Raw genomic sequence first — 22,006 nt, forward strand, 5'->3', positions numbered from 1 at the left:
TATTCAAAGGGTCTCTCAAATTCTAGGTACCATGAGATCAGAAAAATCTAAAACCACTGTCTGTACAAACTGCATGGAGGATACGGAAGGGACAATTTGTGATGTGATGACAAGACTAGGTTTTGTGTGACAGCAATATCTAATTACACGGGCCCTCAGGCATCCTGAAACTGTAGTCCCCAGGGTGGGGGTAGGGGCATCCTATAAGGGTGTCCTCTGCTAAGAAAGCAAAGATTCATGTTGAAATTTGTGCATGAAAGGCTACAATTTGCTGGCCCAGTATGTTTCATAGCTGTAATATTCCAATGTAGTCCTTAGGATGAAAGGGGTCAAAGTATGTAAAAGCTCTCTGTGTAATTCTTTAATCAAAATTTGTCACTATCTTTGTTGTTATTATTATTATTATTATTCCCCATAGTACTTGGCAGAGTCCCCTACATATATTCTTCACTAAATAAATATACGCTGATCAATCATTAAGATAGATATGACTTAACCCATATGCACTCCAACATCAAGTCTCTGATTCCAAATTTGTGTCCAACAATTCAATTCAATTCGGATACTAACTGCCCAGAGTTAGCATGGACCCAACAGGTTAAGGGCTCAGTCTCACAAGACTGCCCCCCTTCAGACACCAGCCACAAGTCCTGGGTGTCTCCACGCACTTCTGGCTGTTTATAAATATGGGGCTTCCCACAATCCTCTCAGGCTTTGCTAATTCACTAGAACAACTTGTAAAAGTCAGGAAACTTCTGTATTTACAATTACCAGTTTATTATAAAGGATACAAACAGCCAGATGAAGAGGTACATCAGCTGATGTCTAGAAGAGTCCTGACAAGCAGATGTATCCCATTTGGATGCAAGGGGAAGATTCAAATTCCAGAAATGATGTCAATAGAATGGGGCCAGTAAGCAGTTCCACTCTGTGAAAACCCAGAGAGATTGAGAAATGGCCAGGAAGTCAATGCAATGAGAATAACTCCAAAGAACGTGCTGTATCTACTCTGTGCTTCTTCCTAGAAGGAAGGATAGAATTGGTTCTTGCTTTTATTCATTCATTTAAAAATATGTTATTGAGAATTTACTCTATGCTAGGAATTCTGATATGCCAGAGACAGGGAGATTTAAAAAGGCAGAATCTCTGCACTCTAATGATGACACTTCAGGCATCCGATGGACAGGCATTCAAGAAAAAAGCCCGAATCACATCACATCATGCACATAAATGCCCTCTGCTTCTCCACAAAAGCTTAGCTCTGTTTCCTCTTTGTTATTACCCTGCTGTTTCTAGTTCTCAGGCAAACCACTCCAACCAAATGTCTCTTCTGGACTTAATTTCTGAGATTGATCCATGTGAATCATCTAGCTCATTTGTTTGCATTCCTCCATATCATTCCATTATAGGACCATTCCAGTTGATTTACTCAACCTCCTGTGATAGACCTGTGCATTATTTCTGGTTTTATACTATGCAACAATTCATATATGTGTCTCTTTGACCTTGCTATGAGTGTTAATCTAGGGAAAATACTTATAAGAAGAATTGTAGGAATATAGGAAATGTGCATCTTCAATTTTATTAGGTAATGACAAGCTGCTCTCCAAATTGGGGGTAACAATTTACATTCTCATTATCAATAAATGAATGTTCCTATTGATATGAGTTCTTGCCAACACTTGGAATTGTCAGACTTTAAAATGTTTGCAAATATTATGAGTGAGAAACTTCATCTCACTATAGTTTACTTTGCATTTCTCTGATAATAAGTTGAATTTCTATTTACACATTTATTGTGATTTGTGTTTCCTACAGTTCTCCCACTAATCCCTTCATTCTTCTCTTTCTCTGGGCTTAGTTTCCTAATTAAAAAATAAGGATATTGTACCAGATCAGTCCCAAGGTCACTTCTTGCTCAAACACCTCATGGCTGTGATTATTATCATGGTCGTTACTGTTCCTCCTAAAGCTCCAATTCTATATTCACCCTTGACGACTCTGGGCCTCAACTGTGTCATCTGTAACAGAAGAATGTTAGATTTTCAGTTCCGAAATGCTGCAATTCTATAGCCAATCTAGGAGATGGATGGGATGGACAATAATGATTTGCTCCAATTTATAAAGAAGCTGAGGCCCAGAGAGGCTGAGTGGCTTGCCCAGAATCACACTGCAGGAAGTAAAAAAGCAAAGACGGATAGCCCAGGCTCTAGAAATTAAACTGAGGCATCTGTTTCCTATATCATTCTGTCTCCTGTTTTCTTTGCATTCAGACCAGTTGCGTGGCCCTACCTTCCTTTTACATGGGTGGTCATAGGATGCTTTTTGCCCCTTGCTTTGAATTCAGCAGCGAGTGGTTGGAATGCTCGTGTCAGAGGTTCTGACTGGCCTCAGGCTTCTGCTGGCCTCCTGTTGTTGACTCAAGAGAAATTGTTGGACTTACGATAAAATCCATGCTATACTGAGGTAGTTTATAATGGGGTTTCACTGTGTTCTACCCAGTTCCTCTATGCTCATCTTGTTTTCTTGTTTTTAAAAGGTGCTTCATGTTCCTTGTCCATTGGACAAAGATCATATTTGGAAGGAATATCAGTTCACTGGGAAGCTTCCTTTGATCAAAAACACATTATTCAGCCTGAGGATGATATAAAATGGGAGCAAAGCCACATAATGGGGAGCACATATATAGGTTCCGAGGCAGATTTATTATTCTTTGCAGTCATGTGAGAACTTTGCAGTATACCAAAAGTGGCATATTGGGACCACTGACCATGTTGCAGGGATAGAAACCAATTCTGTTGCTTGAAAAAGGCTGCTAACAATCCCCTTTTACCCCATTCTGTGTTTTGATTGGCTGGCCACATTTCAGCCTCCTCCTGGGGTGGATCGAAATATCACTGGACCCCCTTGGTGGTAGATCAGCACACCCATTCCAGAACACAGCAAAGGTCAAGCAGAGACAGGCACCAACAGTTGTCCACAGGTTGCATTGGGCATTTCAATGCTGATACACTGTGCAGTGAATGCAGTAAGGAGGGGGAGACTTCACAAACATAACCTCTTTTGGTTACAGCACTCTCCTCTCCTGGGCATTTCCCCCAAATGTTTCCCTTGAATTATCCAAGGTGCTGTCATCTCTAGATTGTAAAAAATTAAAAGGCAAGAAGTGGAACATAGAAGAAGATTAAGAGAACTAACTAGGCATAACTTAGCTAAATGAAAATGCCAGGAGACCTGAAGCCAGCCGTCTGTAGGTATTTTATGTGCTTAGGTAATTTGGCAAAAGGCAACATCTAAATTTATCAGTGTTAGGAAACAATGACTGCTTAAAGCAGTATAAGAAATCAGAAGTACTGAAAAGAAGCAATATTATCAACTGTTCATTGAGCATCTACTGTGTGTCCAACCATATGCATAAAAGAAGATTTAAGACAAAAGCAAATAGGTTACAGCACTTACCCTAAGGAACTAAAGAGCTGAAAAGACAAAACACGCCCTTGAACAGAGACCGGGGAGTGGAAAATATGCTAAGAGCTCAGGGCAGGGAGAGAGCCCTATGACCTGAGGTGACCATAACAGCCAGAGAAATGTGTAAGAAACGGATTTAGAGTATTTTCTCCAAAGAGAGTAAATGTTGCTAAAACCAACCTGGATAAAGCCCAAGAATCACTTGTGTCACTGAAATGCATGGAACAGTTGCTATTTCAGATTTCTCTGATTCCCACCCCCCACCCCCCATGACTCAGAGAGGATTGATTATAAAGCAAACACACTCACAGCTCAAGGTCAGAGGGAGGGCACATTCATCACTGTGAGGGGAATTCCTCGGGAAGAGGCCGCAGTTCAGTCTCCCAACAGCAGGACCAGCACCGACCGCTCTCTCTGTGTGCTTGATAATTAGGAGGCTCAGTTTAATTCCCAATATCTGGGCCGCAATCGATAGTGGGAGCACAAGGGGCGTGTGGCTGGACTGGTTTATGTGATGGGTCACACATTAGATACCTAATTGATGTGGCTTCTCAGGATGCAGCCATGCCGGTGACGCCCGCCGCTTCCTATTACTACTAGGCTTAATGGTTCATCTTTTGATTTCCGCCTCACTCCCTGCACAGTGTTATGTAAATAAGACCCTGTTAGGAGATTTATTTATCACAAGAAAAAGATTTATCCAGGAAAAAAATCTACCAAGACACAGCAGTTCCCTTTTCAGAGGTGCCACAATAAAGAAGACAATAGCAATATTTTTACTGTTTAGGTCGATACAATTATAGGATGGGAGAAAGCAAGGAGCAAAAAATATGAATTTCACACTCAGTGACCTAGTAATTTGTCAGTCATTTTTCTGCATTAAACCTAATGCATCCTCCTGGGCTGGGGCAGAGGATTCTAGAGAAATCACACTCTTAGCCAGGCCACCCTCCGAATTCCACACCATCTCTTTTATTCTCCTTCTTTCTTGAGGTTTTCCTCTATGTTTAATTGTCTTTGTCTTCGCAGTTCCTCTAGCTTTCTATTGAGAGTTTCCTTTGGTCTTTTATTCTGATACCAATTGCTGGAAAAATAATCTTCTCTTCACCTACAAAATAATCATTTTGTATTTCTTTTTTTTTTTTAATTATTTATTTATTTATTTTTGGCTGTGTTGGGTCTTCGTTTCTGTGCGAGGGCTTTCTCTAGTTGCGGCAAGCGGGAGCCACTCTTCATCACGGTGCGCGGGCCTCTCACTATCGCGGCCTCTCTTGTTGCGGAGCACAGGCTCCAGACGCGCAGGCTCAGTAGTTGTGGCCCACGGGCCTAGTTGCTCTGTGGCATGTGGGATCTTCCCAGACCAGGGCTCGAACCCGTGTCCCCTGCATTGGCAGGCGGATTCTCAACCACTGCGCCACCAGGGAAGCCCCATTTTGTATTTCTTTACTGGAAGAAAAGTGCCTAATCTGAAGTGTTGGAAACTCTTGACATTCATCAGTTTAACTCTGCCAGCCATGGGAAGAGGCAAATCCCATCCTTCCTGAGTCTCCAGCCCATATAATCTCCATTTCTCCCCTGCTATAGGCTTTCACCACTACACTGATACACTTTTCATTCATCAATGAAGGCCCACTGTATTTCCAGCCAAGTACTGGGTTTCAAAAATATATAAAAGAGGCAGAAGGAAAATTGTTCCCTCCAGGAGCTTAGACTCTACATGAGGAGATGCTACACACCTTGAACATGGAACTGTGAAGGAGGAGGAGGATGGGCAGGAGATGTAAGGAGAGGAGCAGGTGTAGCTAATGTATCCAAATATGGGAAGAACTGTGATGGGAAAGGAGGAGTGGATATACTGTGGAGGTTCTGAGGAACATGAATGGGATTGAAGCATGGGATCATCAGGGAGACCGATGTTAGGTCAACGTAAGAAAACCTCAATCCATTAAACAGAGTCATCTGGCAAAAGAAGATGATGTATATGAGGAACTCATGGACAAGCTGTAGTGGAGGAGTTGCTGCACTGGACAGGGCATAATACTGGCCCATTCAAGCCCCAAGTTCTCTGGTGTGAAAAGTATGTGCTTTAGGAGTCTGCAGAAAGTATACATTGGTGAGGACTGTAGTTACCAGGGAAGACTTCAAAGAAACGTAAGAACTGAGTTAAGTCCTAACTAGAAGTTGAATTGGCCAAGAAGACATGGGGAAGATACTTCTAGAGAAGAAACAATATACACTCAATCTGCCCTCACACAACTACACACACCCATTATTTCTTATAATTCTCTGTCCAAAGAGCAAACTTTCTTCTTTTAAGTAGAGAGAAAATAGTTCACAACATTTTCATTCATTCCCCAAAGAGAAGGAACAGGCACAAGAAGTAGACCAAATTTTATAAGCGATGCCTTTTTTTCTCTTTTGTCTTTTCATTCTTCCTATTTTTCAGTCTTCCAAAAGTTTACTGAGGATCTAGGCACTGGGGCTAAGTGCTACGGCTACAATGACCTGCAAAGACAGATGTCTCTGCCCTCACAGAGCTTACAGCCTATCTGGGGAGATACATGTTAGCCAAGTAATGTCTTGGATATTTATTTATAAATGACAAAAGAAAAATACAGGGAGTGCTGAGAGCAGGTAAGAGAGAGCCCAGAGCTAGGCTGCAGTGGTGACAGAACAGGCTTCCCTGAGGGAGGGATAGTTGAACTGAGACCCAAGGTTGGAGATGGTAACAAGGTGAAAGGAGGTGGCAGTGAAGAGGGTCAAGAGGTTAGGAGCAGGGGAATCAATTATTCCAGGAAGAGAAAACAACATAAATAAAAGCAAGAGGAAGGACTACATATACAAGGAACTGAAAGAAAACTCTAGGAAACACCAACAATTGTGTACATCCACAATGGTAGAAAGTTCAGTTCATGATTAGTGACCAGGGATACCAGGAAGGAATAGGGGTAAACTGATGAAATTTGGGAACCTGGTATCTCTGTAAATATTACAGTTCTGATTTTGTATAGTTCTTTGGAAGATGAGAAGCTTAGTATTCATTTTATAGGTCAATTGTGTTATAGAAAATATTTATGACTGGGGTCCATATGAGGTATTTCAGCATAATTCTCCTGCAGACCCAGGCAGAATTTACAGATTAAAATTGCAGTCATCTCATAATTATCCATACATGAATTATCCCCAGTGACCTTGGACCATGAATGGTTTTCCTTTCTTTCACATTATTAAGCCTCAACAGGATGGGAAGAAGAACACACATTAGTGTGGAGGAATCCTGGGATTGGGTACCAAGAAGATGGATATATTTGAGAGTCTGAGTATGTCAGGCTTGGGTAAAGGTTGTGACTAGTGGTTTTCTTCTTGCCACCTTCCAAGATTAAATACAGACCCCTGGATTTTCCAATGTTTTGTATTAGTGTATGCATAGCTGTTTAGGCTGGCTTTATTCTTAAACCTTAGAGATTTATGTTAGACAGATTAAATGAGTTGCTAATTGTTTTCTCTTTTCTGAGATTAAAAAGATTTTTAACAGGATGAATGGGGGCTCTACCAAGAAAGGCATACCAGGTAGAGGTGATAAGAATTATCTGTGCTCAATTGGTCTCCCTCCATTATGAAAAAGAGGCAAAACTCTTGGCTTTATCTCCAAAATACTGAAGGTGCTTAAGGTAATTTTTTGAAGGGGTTGAGGTAAGCTATAAAGTGAATGAATAATTGTTCTCTTTAAGATCAATACTAAGTAAAAATAAAGACAAATTACCTATGCTATAACCAGTAGAAGTCGCTGATTCAAGCTTATCTAAGCTATTGATGTTCTCTGGCTCACCAGTCCGACATGTTAACATTCTATTTACGTAATCAGTAGTCTTCAAAAATCCCCAGTAAATCAATCAACAGAGCTTCTAGGCATCAGAATTAGTCTGATTTTTGAGGAAACTTGAGAAATAGGATGGACTAGTTTCTGAGCTGGTAGCAGATGTAGCTGTGATTCATTCCTGCACTCAGCACTCAACCATCTTGAGTAATATCTAGGATGTTGCCAACAGTAGAGAAAAGCCATGTCAAAGATAGTTTTGACGTGTGCATGTTCCCAGTTCAATGGAGCAGACAAATGTAAGCATGTCCTCAGATCTCAGAGGGATACCATACCTGAGTCATAGCTAGTGAATCAGAGCACCATCCCCAGGGTGATGGCACTTGGTTATCTGGTAGGGTCAGCTTGTCAATGCCTTAGTAAAGCAACTGCTTTGGTAAGGCAACTGCTTTTGTAAAAGAAGACTTTCATGGAAATGGCCAGACAAGGTGAAATTAGGAAGGGGATGAAGTTTTCATAATTCAGCGTGGCATGCTGCCCACCCAAGCCTTCTCTCTCCATGTGTTCTGCTGGGTTTGCTGTTCCACAAAGTGTTGCAACCTCCCAATTACCTCTGGTTACCCCATCTCAAAACTCCAAAGGATTTTCAGCTGAGTGTACTGGGAAGCATCAATTGAAAAACTCACTTAAGGATGTCAGTGACTGATCACTCCCATGGTGTTTTTGTTTTGTTTTTTTTTAATGTATGCTATCTTAAATAGATCATAACTTGATGGAGCTGAAGAAAGACAATATTACGGAAGAAACACTTGAGGCTGACCTGCATTTGCGACATGGAGACAGGGCTCCTTTACCTCCCAGCTCTATGGTCTGGGGCAGAGAGAAGCTCCTGGATTTCTGCATTAATCTCTCCAAGTCCAAATGCTCTGGCCTATACAAAATCACGTGCCTCCCTTGCAGGGAGACAAAGTACACAAGCACGGGACCTGGAACACAGTAGGTATTCAATAAAAGACAGCTTTTATGATGCTGACAATGACTCAAATTTCACACAGGAGTAAGAGACCATCTTTTTTTGGCTGCCAGGGTAGGTTGGAGAGGGAAGGTATTTTTGGATAAGAAGCGCAAAGACTCCTGAGCCATGCTCACATAGTCAGGGCCTCCACAAGGCTTACCTGGCTTCAGACAGAATACCTGGGCCCCAAACCTCTAAGCATTATTGTCTGAATGCTCTTACTCAATCTCAGGGCTCTGGGTGGGCTGACCAAAGAGCTGGCCAGGCTGGGCTGCTGGGGAACAGTAGGGGCAGGCTTACTACCCAATGGAGCAAGAATAAAGGAGACCCAAGGGGAGTAAATATCAACCAGGGTGCTAGGGAGGAGCTGACTGCAGGAGCCAGAGCAGATGAGAAGGTGGAGACTGCCTATAGCTGGGATAGGAAGTGGTCCAGAACTGTTGTGAGCACCCAAGGGGTTTTGTGATGGCTTTGATGGGAGGCGGTGAGGGCTCTGTGGACATGTCACAGCTGTGCTCAGCATGCTGTGATCTTCAGTGCTCAAAACGCCCAGGAAGATAGGGTATGGGGGTCCTCACATGCGGCCTTTGTCTTCTCCACATCTCCATTTATAAACCTGTGCAGTAGCAATGACACTGGTGGATTTTGTAGCTTTTATTAGGGCTAAATGAGATAACGGGTATTGAACAACTTCGTTTCCTATTATAGGTGACTGTTAATGACCGTGATTATTATACTCTCAATAATCATCACTGTATAGGGTTGCCTGTTAAACAGCAAAGCCCATTCAACAGACTTTTATCCTATTTACAGAATTTCTCTAGAATGTGATAGTATACCACTAATTGGTATGGAAAGTGGTCAAATCTGAGATCAGAAAGCTGGCTCCCCCTAAGGCTGTAGCTGGAGGAAAGAAAATGTCTGGGTGCAAAGAGGCTGAGAGATGAATTGAAAGCAGTTTAATAGTGAGGGGTCTGGATCCGGGCTCCTCAAACCTGGCTGGCTGTGCAGGAATTAGCCTGGCAACTTTAACAAAATTACAGACCTGCTGAATCAGAATCTCTGCGTGGTGCCTGGGGCAAATCCTTTTTATAGTTCCCTAAGTGATTGGAATGATTAGCCATCCGGTTTAGAAAGCAGAGGTCGGGGCCGGCCTGGGGGCCACCTAACCGCGACAGCACACCAAGCACTGGAACGCAGCAGGGGGGTGAAGGAGCAGCCGTCACCAGCCTGTGGATTTTGGTTATTTGCTTAATTCTAGAAATGCAGGGGCTACAGTTCAGGCTGCTGGAGAGGCTGGGTCTGCAGGTGTGAGGAGAGGGAATGCTGCAGTTAGGAGGGGAGCCTGGAGGAGCAGCTGAGGGTCAAGGCCAGGAAGGATAGGTTTCCTCTTCTCTCAGTATCAGACCTTCTCTCCTGAGGAAGTGGCTTGGGACACAGTTTTTTTGCTGCTGCTCTTGGGACACGGTAAGGAAACAGAGCTTGGCGGGGAAATGTGGTGGAATTAGAAGAGGAAGGAAAAATAAGGCAGCGGATCTGGGTTCTCCCCTCCTTCACCCCACCTCCTCTGCAGCTACATAGCGGGAGTGAGGAGAAGCCACAGGTGCCCTGACGAGAGTGAAGCTCCTGGGCCCATGTTCTCAGGTGGCCAAGGAAGAGACTGGCTTGGGGGCTAACAGGACCCCTGGGGAAGAAGCTGTTTTTACACCTTGGTGAAAGGTCAGACCCTGTCGCTTCTCACAAGACTTCTAGAAAGCCTCCAGCTCTCAGACACAGCTTTGGTAATCACAGTGCAGAAGAAAAATAAAGTCTCCTTGGAGATACAGCAAAGTTCATGAATCAGTACAGATGAGCAGGTGAGGGCCATGTAATTCCCCAATCAAGGCAGTTGATTGTGCATATCTTCAGTTTAAGAAAAAATTAAAAATAACCTCTCTGAAGGAGAGAGAGAGAGAAAGAGACAGACAGAGAGAGAGATTAGTTGTCTATCCTTTGTCCCAGTGAATTGCCAAAATGAGGATTTCACGTTAAATCTCCCAAATTTTGCCAGAGGGACCGAGTTGCAGTGAATGATTTGGTCTCCTGGGCCAAAGCCTCACCACCCCCACAGGACACTCTGGCAGGGTTTTTCCTTCTTGGAGGCAGTGCCTGCCTGGGCCTGGGTTCCAATGAATCTGTGAACATTGGTGAGAATCCCCAGAGACCCAGTGGCCCACCAGAGGAACATAATGAAACAGTGTCATAAAACTTGACTTGGTTCAAGCAACCTTTCTTTCTTCAAGTAACCCATAATTTAATTTATAATGTATGACCAAGATGGCACAAGAGAGAAAAAAAGTGTGAACTTCGAATACTAGGTCCAAACCCAACTTCTGACACTTCTAGTTATGAGGCCTTGGGCAGGTTAACAAACATCTGAAAAGCAGACACAAAGGTCTCCTTCACCAGCCACCTGGAGGTTTGGAGGAAATCAGATGAGATAACACACAGGAAGCCACTCTTCTGTGTCTTAAGTGTAGCAGCATCAGTAATGTGTCGTAAACGTGGTGCTGCTGCTCTGGTCCCTCTGTGATATCTCCCAAGATCTTTCTGCACGCGGATGGCCACAGTGGGATCTACGGAAAAGTGCTGTCCGAGCTGGAAGGTGGGCAGACCAGGACTCCAGGTATGAGCTAACGGAAGGCCCTCTCATAGAGCCGGTTTGAGCTGAAATGGGTGACTGGTCAGAGTCAGACTGTGAATCAGAGACAGGAGGCAGCAGGCCCTGCTTCTAGCGCTGCTTCCAAAGGGGATCCCCAGGCAGTGACCCCGGCTCCCACTCCCCGGCCTTCCCTGCCCCCTGCATCAGCCAGTTAATGTCTAACCCTTTGGAGCAGGTCCATGTGGGACAGAGGTCCCAGAATCTGGGCCTCCTTGCCCTGGGGGAGATAAGGAGAGAGGCTCCTGGACAGGCTGGGGTGCACACCTCCGCGCCCTCGGCTCTCTGGAATGCGCCTCTGTGATCAGGTGCTTATCTCCAGGTGTTCGCCTGAAGGGAGGTCATGAAAAATCAACACCAATCAGGGCAGTTTCCTTGGAAGCTGAAATTATCTCACAGGCATCTCAGAGCAGGTGCAGGGCTATTTTGGGCCAGCAATCACTGTGTGCAGAGGAGGGAGCATCGCCTCTTCTCATAAGGCAGCAGCCTAGAGAGAGCCAATTACGGCAGGCGAGCGCTTCCAGCGCCTTCTGTCTGTGCCGCCGAATGCGGCAGAATGTCCTGGCGTGGGTTCCTGCCACGACCACCGGCAAGGGGTTCTCTCCAACTGATGAAGTGATAGGGGCTCAGCTTCCTGGTCTGAAAAAGAGTGTTCCCTGCCTGCAAGAGAAAGTTCACATCTTTCTGCTTGGAATTCAAGGCCCCCTCTCTCCAAATGCACATGCAATCTCTACTCAGAATCTTTGCGCAGATTCCTCTCACACTCTTCGCTATCCCAGACCTTCCACGCCTGTCGGAGATGCCTTCATTTTAACCCAGATGCCCGGGCTGCCCTCGACCTCCACCCTCCTCCATAGAGTTTTCACTTTCCCGGACTCCCCTTCATCATCAAAGTGCGCTTCCTCCGGGAAGGCCAGCCCAGCCCGCAGAGCGCTCTCCTTTCTCTGCCCTGCCCTTGTTGGAACCACAGGACATGACAGTGCACCTGTGTACATTCTTCAAGTGGCAATGAAGGCTTCCTGGGTATATTACACCACCTCCTGAAAACCAGAAAGTGGCTCCGGGGTTTCCTACTTCTTCATGTCCCCCACAGTATCTAGGACGAAAGTGTAGGCACTGAATAACCACTCATTCAATTCCTATCTCTCCTAATTCCTCTACAGAACCTACCTCACCTCCCTTCACCTCTCAAAATCTCCTCAAGCCTCTCAAATCATCAAAGCCAGTTAGATTCATAGGCAACATCCCAGAGTTTGGGAATCACTGTTTCCTAAACGCTTCCGACAGGTTTGTCTCAGGTCTCCACACAGTCCATTTCTGAGGGCGGGGCCGTGTCTTGGATGTCCTTTCTCAGTCCTCACTCTCCTGCCAGCTGATAGAGAGAGGGGATACTCAGTGTGGGCTCTGTTCTCCTAAAGGCTCTCCACCTGGTCATCTGGTTTCCAAGAGAGGGAAATACTTGCATTGTAAACTGATTTATTAAGATACGTGCCCACCATTCTTGTCTTTTAGAAGCCAACAGTCTAAAAATATGCCACAGAGAGAAAGGGCACACAGACAATGAAAAGACAAGAACTGGGAGCAGACAGTATCTAAAAATATCAGGGTTCTGAACAGAAAAGGGTGGTTTTACTGTGTCACATGTTGAAAGCTTGTCCAAAGCAGCACGAATCTCCTCTCTCTCTCTCTTCCTGTCTCTCTCTCTCTCCCTGCCACCCCCAGTTTCTTCACTTCTCTTTCTCTATTCATTTCCTGCCTCTGAATATTTAAACCTTAAAGAAGTCAAAACAGAGTACAATGGACAGCAAGCACCACGCCCATCACTGCTTGTTCTCGTCCCCTGAAGAACACACTGTGTCAGTCCTGTCAGATCACTGAGATGAAAGCCCTCTCCCTCTGGCCGCATTTAGTGTCCTCTTGATGCAGTGCTGATGAAGTTGCCCTGGATGTACTCATTGTGTGTGTGGTTTCCATCCCTTATTAGACTATAAACCCCTTTATAGAAGGGACTGTGTCTCATTCGCCCCCAGGGGCCACAGGACACAGTGCTGCCCAGTTTTCAGCATAAGAAAGTGTTTTTGCTAAAGGAATGAGCGAGCGATTACCTGAAACCATGACTCTCTCTGGGCCTTGGCAGCCTGTGGGCATGCTGATATTAATAACCACATTTTGGTCCCACACAGCTCCCACCTCTACAACCAGGCGGTCTGTCACACACTGACTCCATCTGAATCAGGAAGGAAGGAGGGGGCACCTCGACAATTCTGTCTGATGGAATCTCAGACAGACCCTAATATAAGAAACAGATGGGACAGGTTAAAACATCTGGGTTTGGCAGAAGTTGCTTTGCTGTATGTAGAGTCTCTAAAGCAGCAAAGGGCCCAGGGCTCTGTGCCTGGACCCAAGGGACCATCTCAGGAGCAAGCCAAGCATGGCCCTGGCAGCCCTCCCCCTCCAACCGGGGCTGCTCTGTTTCTCCCAGGTTCATAGTCTAGGATTCTATGCAGGATTTTGTTGAAAGTCTTCCGGTAATTAGAAAATAAACTACTAGTTTACAACAAATTTTCCTAACTGCTTCCTGGAACAAAATGCACCGCTCATGCCCACCTTCTCTGCAGGAGCACCCCTTGACGGCTGTCCCCAGAACTGCTTCAGACAGCTGGCCACTGGGCAGTAGAATTGGAGCTGGGAGACTGTGGCTACCAGTTGCCCTTCTCTGACCCATGGAACTGCAGCAAGTTGTCTTTCCTGCTGCCTCCCCCGGCCCTCACAGACTTCAGGCCCTCCTGCACTGCCCCCCTCCCTAAACTTCTCATAAGTGTCCTTCGTTATCGCGAGTGAATAACTGAATGTGAGAGAGGGCCTCCACCCCATGTCCCTGGTCTCAGATGAAGAAATCCCCTGTGACTACAGACAGGCAGAGTGACCTGCCCAGTCACACTGTTAGAGGGTGCCTGTGGAGACTCATTCTCCTTCCAGTCTTTGCATATTTAACAAGTTTAAAAGATCACAGTGAAAAACCAGGGACATCCGAGAATTCTGAGCATCAACCACTTCCAGGTAGGGCCAAATTCTGTCCGAAGCAGGGAGAGCGTTGCTCTCCTGCAGACACACTCAGCAGGTGGGCCGTCACCCGCTCTGCCTGTGTGCAAAGCCAGCACTGAAGAAACTTGTTTTTTTCTGACAAATTTTTGATAGTTGCAGCCAAATGGGAGAGGCCTTGAACTCCAAGAAAAATATTTAATTCACGTTTTCCCCAGTTTACCTGCCACAAGTATATGCGAGAGGGCTGTGCTAGAGCTGCCGTCCAGCTGGGGACAGAGCTGCTACAGGGACCAGAGCTACAACATCCATATGAAGGGAATCCAGCCAGGCCTGGCACTTTTCTGTCTCTCACAGCAATTCCTGTCTCCCTCGCCTGCCCCCCCCTCCTCCCACCCCTCCCCCCAATCAAGAGTGTTGTTTCCCAAACCCCATTCCACAGTGATGTTGTTTTATAGGGCCCCTCCAAAATACCTTGAATAGTTCCTTTTTATCGCTTCCATTTTCTGAAAGCTCCAGCTGCTCCTCTGAAACCATCCAAATCTAATTAACCGTCTAAGCTGGAGTTAGGGAGAGCGGCTCACTTTCGGGTCCTTAGCATACCCATTCAGGCCTTCTTTCAATATGGGCACAAAACCAGGAATTTCTAATAATTGTATCCATGGGCCTGGAAGGGGGAAAAAAAAAGAAAAGAAAAAGAAAAAGAAAGAAAGAAAGCTGCTAATAAGTAGGTCTGTGAAAGCCGGGAGATCAGCACCTCGCCTGAACTTGGCAGCCCGGCCCCGAGAAACTTGGAGACAATGCCATGGGGGATCTGAACAGCTTAGCCTCCTGACTCAAATCTTGTGAGAACCGACCCGGCTGTGAATAGAGATCCCAGCCTCAGCACTAAATGGGCCCAGCTCAGACTCATTGAAATGTCTTCTCACAGAACTGGAAAAGAAGAGGGCCAGGAAAGTTTGCAGAATGTCAATAAGGCTGTGCTGAGAAGTGGAAGATGGGGAAATTCAGAGGTTTGCTCCTGAATGACATGGATTAAGACAAAAGCAGTGCGTTGGGTCTCTGCCAGGTGGCGCTGACAGGAGGGGACCGTGCTGACTGGGGAGCTGTCAGGGACCGGAGCTACCTGGGCATGGACCACTTCCTGGGGTGTCACGCTGGGGCTGGGGGCCATGGGACGTCACCTTGCTGCTCCTTTAATGGAAAAGGTGCGGACAGGTCAGGGTCTGCAGCCTGCTCCCTGGAACCCCAGCTCCCTGCCTCCCAAGAATGGTCTTCCTCATCGTCACAACTCAGTCCCCTCACATTGCCAAGAGAGGCCATGGAAAAATAAATATTTGCGCCCATTCTTCCAGACCCATTTCAAACACCAGTACCTCCTAAAGCCTTCCCCAGTACTCATCGCAGCTCTCACTGGCCGGCCCTTCCTCCCATTTTATTCCCTGTCTAGCTGGCTGATTCCTGGGGTCTGGGACTGCACCGTATACTTCTGGTATGCCCCACAATTCCTTATGCTTAGGACCTAATTAATAAACATTATTTGACTAGACACATGACTAACCCAAGCTAAGCCTGGAATTCAGCTCTGCCAACTCTCACAACAATTCAGAATTCTACCACATTGTGCGTAAATGCTCTTCCCGATGGTTGGTTGGTTTACGTATTTTGATCATTGCGGGAGTAAAAATGAAAGAAGAGCAAGAGAGTTGCTTTTTGGTAGTACTACGCTGAAGGTGGATAAATTATAAGAAAAGTTAATTTATGTATGAACATTTGCAGACATGTTGTGTTCCCATATGTATATATGTGTGTATACAAATGTGTACGTATAGTCGTACATATATGGAATGGGAGTGAATGTGTTTATAACAGAGCGATTACAATAAGAGAGAAAACCGTTTTCTTCTGGAAAGAAGTCGATGGTCTCTCAATGTAAAGAAGAACTGCGGGTTTTTATAAGGGGCATAGATCAGGCAACGCACAATTTAGAATAGTGCTTGGCATCTAGCAAGCATGACGTGTTTTGTTCATTTTTATTATCAACGTTGTCTTGAGTTGTCTTTCCAGGAGTGGGAATGGGTTGTCTCTTAGGAATAGGAATTCACTCACGGGGCCTCGCTAGTGAGCTTTTACTGAGGAGAACTAAAGCACCATCTCCAGTCACATCTTTGCTCTTGGTGACAGTGATCTGCAGCCCAGTTGTAGCCCAGATGTGAAGAGTGACAGAACTGGAACAGAGTGAATCACAAGCTGTTTCAGGCCACAGACTCCTCTCCAAATGAAACCACAGGCAGGTAAATAAGTCAGGGCCGTCTCTGATTGGATGAGGTGTGTGGAGGCCTTCCCTCCTTCCCCCTCCCTCCTGCTCTCCCCTCCCCGCGCCTCAAACCCTGGCGGCCCCAGTGGGGCTCATGGGCTTCCTAGCTCAGAGGACCATACAAAACCTATGCTTTCCTCCAGCACCCCAGCTTTATAGAGTTAGAAATTCCAAGTGCAGGTCCCAATTCTGCCTTTTTCTAGCTATGGCCTTGGGAGCTCATTCCCCTGGAGCAATCTCATTAATCTTGCCTAGAAAATGGTCATTATAAGCACTTCTTACTTTATGCGCTAAACAGTGTGCATCCCTCCTCTCGTGGATCTTAAAGGACACCAAACACAAAACGGAAGATGTGACCATGAACCTTCTTGGTCTTGTTGGTCTTCATTATTTAAAGAAGAAACAGAGGATCCAAGACGTTGTTGGGCCCGGGTCACCGGTAGCTCCTACCTCAGTCCTCTTCCCCCATCTCACCTGGTGACACTCTTGGTGAAGAGGAGACACCTGTCTTTTGGTGGTTATGATCACTGACTCTGGAGCCAGAAGGGTTAGGTTCAAATCACAGCTCCCTCACCTGGCTTAAAATAAGCACTATACGTGTTAGCTATTATTATCATTATTACTACTATTATTGCTGCTTTTAATTATTTTTCCAAGACTGTGAATGGACTCTCTCTTGTGCGTGCAGCACACATAAATCATCCAATTAGCCCGTTTAGGGCTACAGATGAGACTAGGTTATCCCATAAGCAGACAATGTGAATACACCCAAGCAAAACAAAGGCACCAAAAAAAAAAAAGAAGCCAACTTCAATAAACTTAGTTTTGTAAACAGAAAATTCCAGCAGCAGGGGTAGAGTGAGCATAACTACCTTGTTTAGTGTTTCCTTTCCAAAGGACTTACCGTGAAGCAGAGTGTGAGCTGCAGGAGGGAGCATAGCACAGCTGCCTCCCATATCAAGAGTCTGAACCTGGGACCTCGGCTTCCTCAGCCAAGCCCCTCTGGCTCCCTACACTCGGTAGCCATGGCAGCCACCACTGTCACATTGTCCTTTCTGAGCCTAGTCCTCCACTTCATCCCGGGCCTCTCTCTTGGCCTCCTTCCACATTTGTTCTCCTCCCCTTCATCCTCTTCCCCAGCATGTTCAGGGATGGGGGGATAGGGATCAGCTGCAGAAAAGGTTTGTGATGAGGCCAGACTCAGCTCTGTCCATCCAGGTGCTACCAGGTGGAGAAGGCACTTTTGACTTCCTCATAGGGACAAAGGCACTGATGTAACTCATGCTGAGGACCCCTCTGACACCACCCCATCTACAGCAAAGACAGCTGAAATACACAAGGCAGATGTCAGCAAGTTGTGAGCTAGAGAGCTGTCTGTCACTTTCTACCTTTCTCTTCAAGATCCTTTTTCTTCCTGCAGTGCCTTCCTCTCTCCTGTTCCTCAGAAGCTGCCCACGAGCTGGCCTCTGGCTGCCCAGGGTAACTAGCTGCAGTCTTCTGTCCAGGATATACCTCCACCCCACAGAAACTGAGACTGAATGTTTGTCTTCTACTTTCCCACCTCCACACATATGTACCTGGTGTGTCTCTCTCATTATTGAGAGAATTGGCTCAGCTGGTACCTGGTGGAACATTTATCAGTACAAAAACATTCGTGGCTACTGAAAGCTTCCATCTGCTTCATCAGAGTGGCCTGTGCACTTCAGAATGGGAAGAATGGAACAGAGTTCACATGCAAAGGTAGACTGTCAGGTCAAGTACCAGGCCAGTGGGAGGGCAGTTGAAGGACAAAGGCTGGGACTTGCTGATATCCTTTCAATTCACACAGCATGCTGAGGCCCTGCGTGAGGAGAAGGAGTAAAATCTGTCAGAATCACAGTTCCATTTGGCGGAGGGGCAAGAAACTGGTCACCCAACAGCAAGTAAATGATAAAGGGTGTTTCTTTGGAAATTTTTACTTGTGTTTTATATCTTGGATTCATAGCTTTGGTGTTTTCAGTTTTGGATTAGAGGAATGTTAGAGCTATGAGGGACTTGGGAGATTTTGTAATTCACCCTCCTTATTTTATAGATGTAAAAACAACAACCCAGGAAAGGAAAGTGACTTGACTGAGGTCCCAGAGCAAGATGGTGGCTTATGTGTTTGGGGAAAATTAGCAAGATTTCACAAATGTAAGATAAAACAAAGTTTTCTATAGGTTATGGGAAGAATGAGGCCTCTTCCTTCAATATATTCTTCTTTTTGATTTTGGGGGGTCTCAGAAACTAGCTGAATCTGACACGGAAACTGCATGTGAAGAATTAGCATCCTTGGATGTGAGGGCGATCTGGCTGCAACACCTGTCACCCCATGGATCATCAGGGTTGATTCGGTTGATCTGGTTGTCTAGGTGGTGTCTTCTCCCTCCCTCACTGCTCTATGTGTGTCCCTTATGAAGCTGCATGCTCCGTCAAAGAGGCTCACATTCCCTGATAGAGGAGGACCGTTCTTCGGTCAAAGGTAGACGAATAGCTGTGCTCCCTGGCTAGAACCTCCAACAAGCCCTTAAAGTCCTTTTGCAGGAGAATGTAGGTAGTCAAGCTTCCAAGACTCCAGGCACATCCAAAAGACATGCTGCATGTGGCAGTCTGTCTTTCTTTGAAAAATAAATAAATAAATAAATAAATAATTTAAAAAAGAAAACAATTACATTATTTCCATTTTAAATGACAAAATGACCAATCAGTGAGCAAGCAGGCTGGAACATCATGTCATCACCCTGTGGTTTGACATTTTAGTGACCCTGTGACCTTGCAAAAGTCACCCTCCCAGTGGTATGCTGGAGCTGTCTCATACCAAGCCAAGTATGTTCATCTCTCTCCAACTTCAGTTTTAGTAACTTCACGTTGGTAGCTTGAAGTTGGACATGATGAAAATATATACACCAAGGAAACCAGCAAAGCTACAAATCAGAGCTTTTTTTTTTTTTTTTTTTTTCATTTAGCTGGTTCATCAGCTTTCTCTTTTCCCAGGGCCACGGCTTACCTTGCTATCAGAGGCTCTCTTGGCTCAACTTACTTCTGGCTCCCCAGTTGAAGAATTGTAGTCAGAGCAAAGTGGCAGGTCTTTATCTAGAGAAAGAGACACTAAAGGCTTAATGCTCTTTTTGATTAACCAGTGGCAAATCTTGAGCTCACTGGTTGACAACTTGGATCGGAAATATCTAGGTGTCTGTGATCCTTCATGTCCCCTTGGTACTCTGTGCACCGTCATTCTTCATTCCTATGGTGGGGACCTGGGAGGTCAGGGGCAACAGATACCTCCTTCCAGCAAATTTAACTTGGAAGAGATAGAGAGACACACTCTGCCCTAACCCAAACCCTTAACTTGAGTAAAAGGCACTGAAGGATTTTTGCAGGTCTTATGTGCAGTGCTAATGAGTAAGGCCTCCCAAAAGAGTACTATCCCCACACATATAGTTATGCATTGCCTTTGATTGAATACTTTGGCTTGTTGCTGTTGAGTTTTGTTGCCATTGGGAGGGTGGGAGGGAAAAGAGAATAATTAAGATTATAGCTGTATCCTTGCTTACCAAGAGCTAAGAAACCTTGATCCCTTATATTCATTGTTAGCTTTTTTCTGGGTCTCAGCCATGAGGAGTCAGACTGAGATGTGGGTGGAGATGATGACTGCGTCTATGGCAAGACTAAGGGGAGGACCCATAGCATATTTTCTGTCACATTAGGCACATGATTTTATAATGTTGTTTCCCTTGTTAAGCAGTTGGAAAGTCGGGTTTATTATCTCCATTTAACAATACATGAAACTACGCAAGTGTCAAACGCAAGAAGGTTTGGGGCCTCCAGTGCTGAGGTCAGAGAGGAAAGGTCATGTAGGCAGAGGAGAGGTATAAAGAGCAAGTGGAAGGGGTTTAAGACCAATGTCAGCTTCCTCACAATTTTGCTTTGATTTGGCTTCACTCCTTGTTCCTCTCACACCAGTGAGAAATTGGTCCTACTGGATATTGAAAGGTTCCAAATAACATGAATAGCCAATAAATACCAAAGATTTTGATCATCCAATTAAATTAAATTTCTCCTACAATTTTTGGCCACTCAAAAGTAGAATGGCAGGCCTTAAGAAGTGATGAGTTCCAATCATCTTCAGCTAAGAAGAAGCTGAGCAACAACTTGGGCTATTAGGATCTTATAATGTGGGTTCCTGAATTGAAGGAATGACTGCAACCAGCTCAGTCGAGAGAGGCTAAGATGCTCTGTGAGGTGGTGGCACTTGTCCTGTGTGGGTCTCAGTCAACATGGTAAAAACAAATAAAGGAATGCTATCACTGCTCACCTTTCCCTCTTGCATCCCCTCCCCTCCTTCCTACCATATGAGAAGGAATTAGGCCTGAATGCATAGAGCAGAAAGATGGGGGCAATTTAATCTCTGATGAAGACAATCTTCAGCTTTCTCTTCCAGGATCCTTCTACTTTCCCAGTCCTCCCTGGGGCTCAACCACGAGGGTACTTGTTCTCTTCTGTTGATCTCAGGAAGTCATTTTTTCAAACTAGTTCATATATATGATTTAATGTGACACCAAACTCAGGTGCATTTGCATTTTAAAGGAGGTCATTAGGAAAACATAAGGCTTAATCCAAAGAGATATCATACATTTAATGGTGAAATCTCAAGGATCCAAGGTGAGTATTTTTATATGGATGAATTGACTGAAGGATAGGGTTCCAGTGGAGGATAAGCTAAGATTAATTTTACATATATATATATATATATATATATTTATATTTATTTATTTATTTATTTATTTATTTATATATTTATATATATATATGTTCCATGTTAGAATCATTATTCTAGTGCACTGTTCACAGTTCTTTTATTTAATCTATTCTAATAGTACAAGCAGAGCTGAGAGTGTGTGTTTGTGTGTGTTCATATATCTTATATACAAACTTGCTCTAGATCATGTTTTCATGATTAAATACCTCCAATGCAGCAGGCACAGGGCTAAGCTCTAAGATACAAGGGGAAGCTGAGAAGACACTGGCATTCTTTGTGAAGCTTACAGTCTAGTGCGTAACCTTGTAAAAAGTCTGGGCAGAATCAAATCCAAGACTCCTGATAACAAGTCCAGCATTCTTTCTATTATGTGATAGTTGTTCCCCTTGGAAGTGAGAAGAAATGGCAAAAATGTGTACTGGTAGATCTTTCTCCAAGAGATACCCCTGGATCACACCAGACCCTTGGTAAAACTCCATGGACTGAGAACAGCCAAGGCTCTAGGCAAAGCCATTTTCTCTGACTTTTCTGTAGGGAGTGGACTGATGTTTTCTCCATCTTTTCCTTCCCTGTTCCTGACACACATTCTTTCCTCAAATCAAAGGGGACTCTGCTAGGAAACACACAGGGGATAGCAAGGGAGTCAATTGCCTTCATGGAAAAGGGATTTAAAGGCTGAACACATGGGAGAGCTCCCACCTCAACCACTCCCCAAGAATCAGCCACGGAGAAAGACTCCAGCAGGCCCCAAGAATGAGGGCTGGTGAGGAAGGGAGTGCAGGCAACTCTATCATTTGCTCCCAGGGAGAGGAGGCTGGTGAGCTTGGAGGCCTGTTTTTCCCTTAATAGATGCAAGAAAAGAGCCAGAAAAG

Source organism: Balaenoptera musculus, chromosome 14 (genome assembly GCF_009873245.2).
Source record: "Balaenoptera musculus isolate JJ_BM4_2016_0621 chromosome 14, mBalMus1.pri.v3, whole genome shotgun sequence".
Lineage (NCBI taxonomy): Eukaryota > Metazoa > Chordata > Mammalia > Artiodactyla > Balaenopteridae > Balaenoptera > Balaenoptera musculus.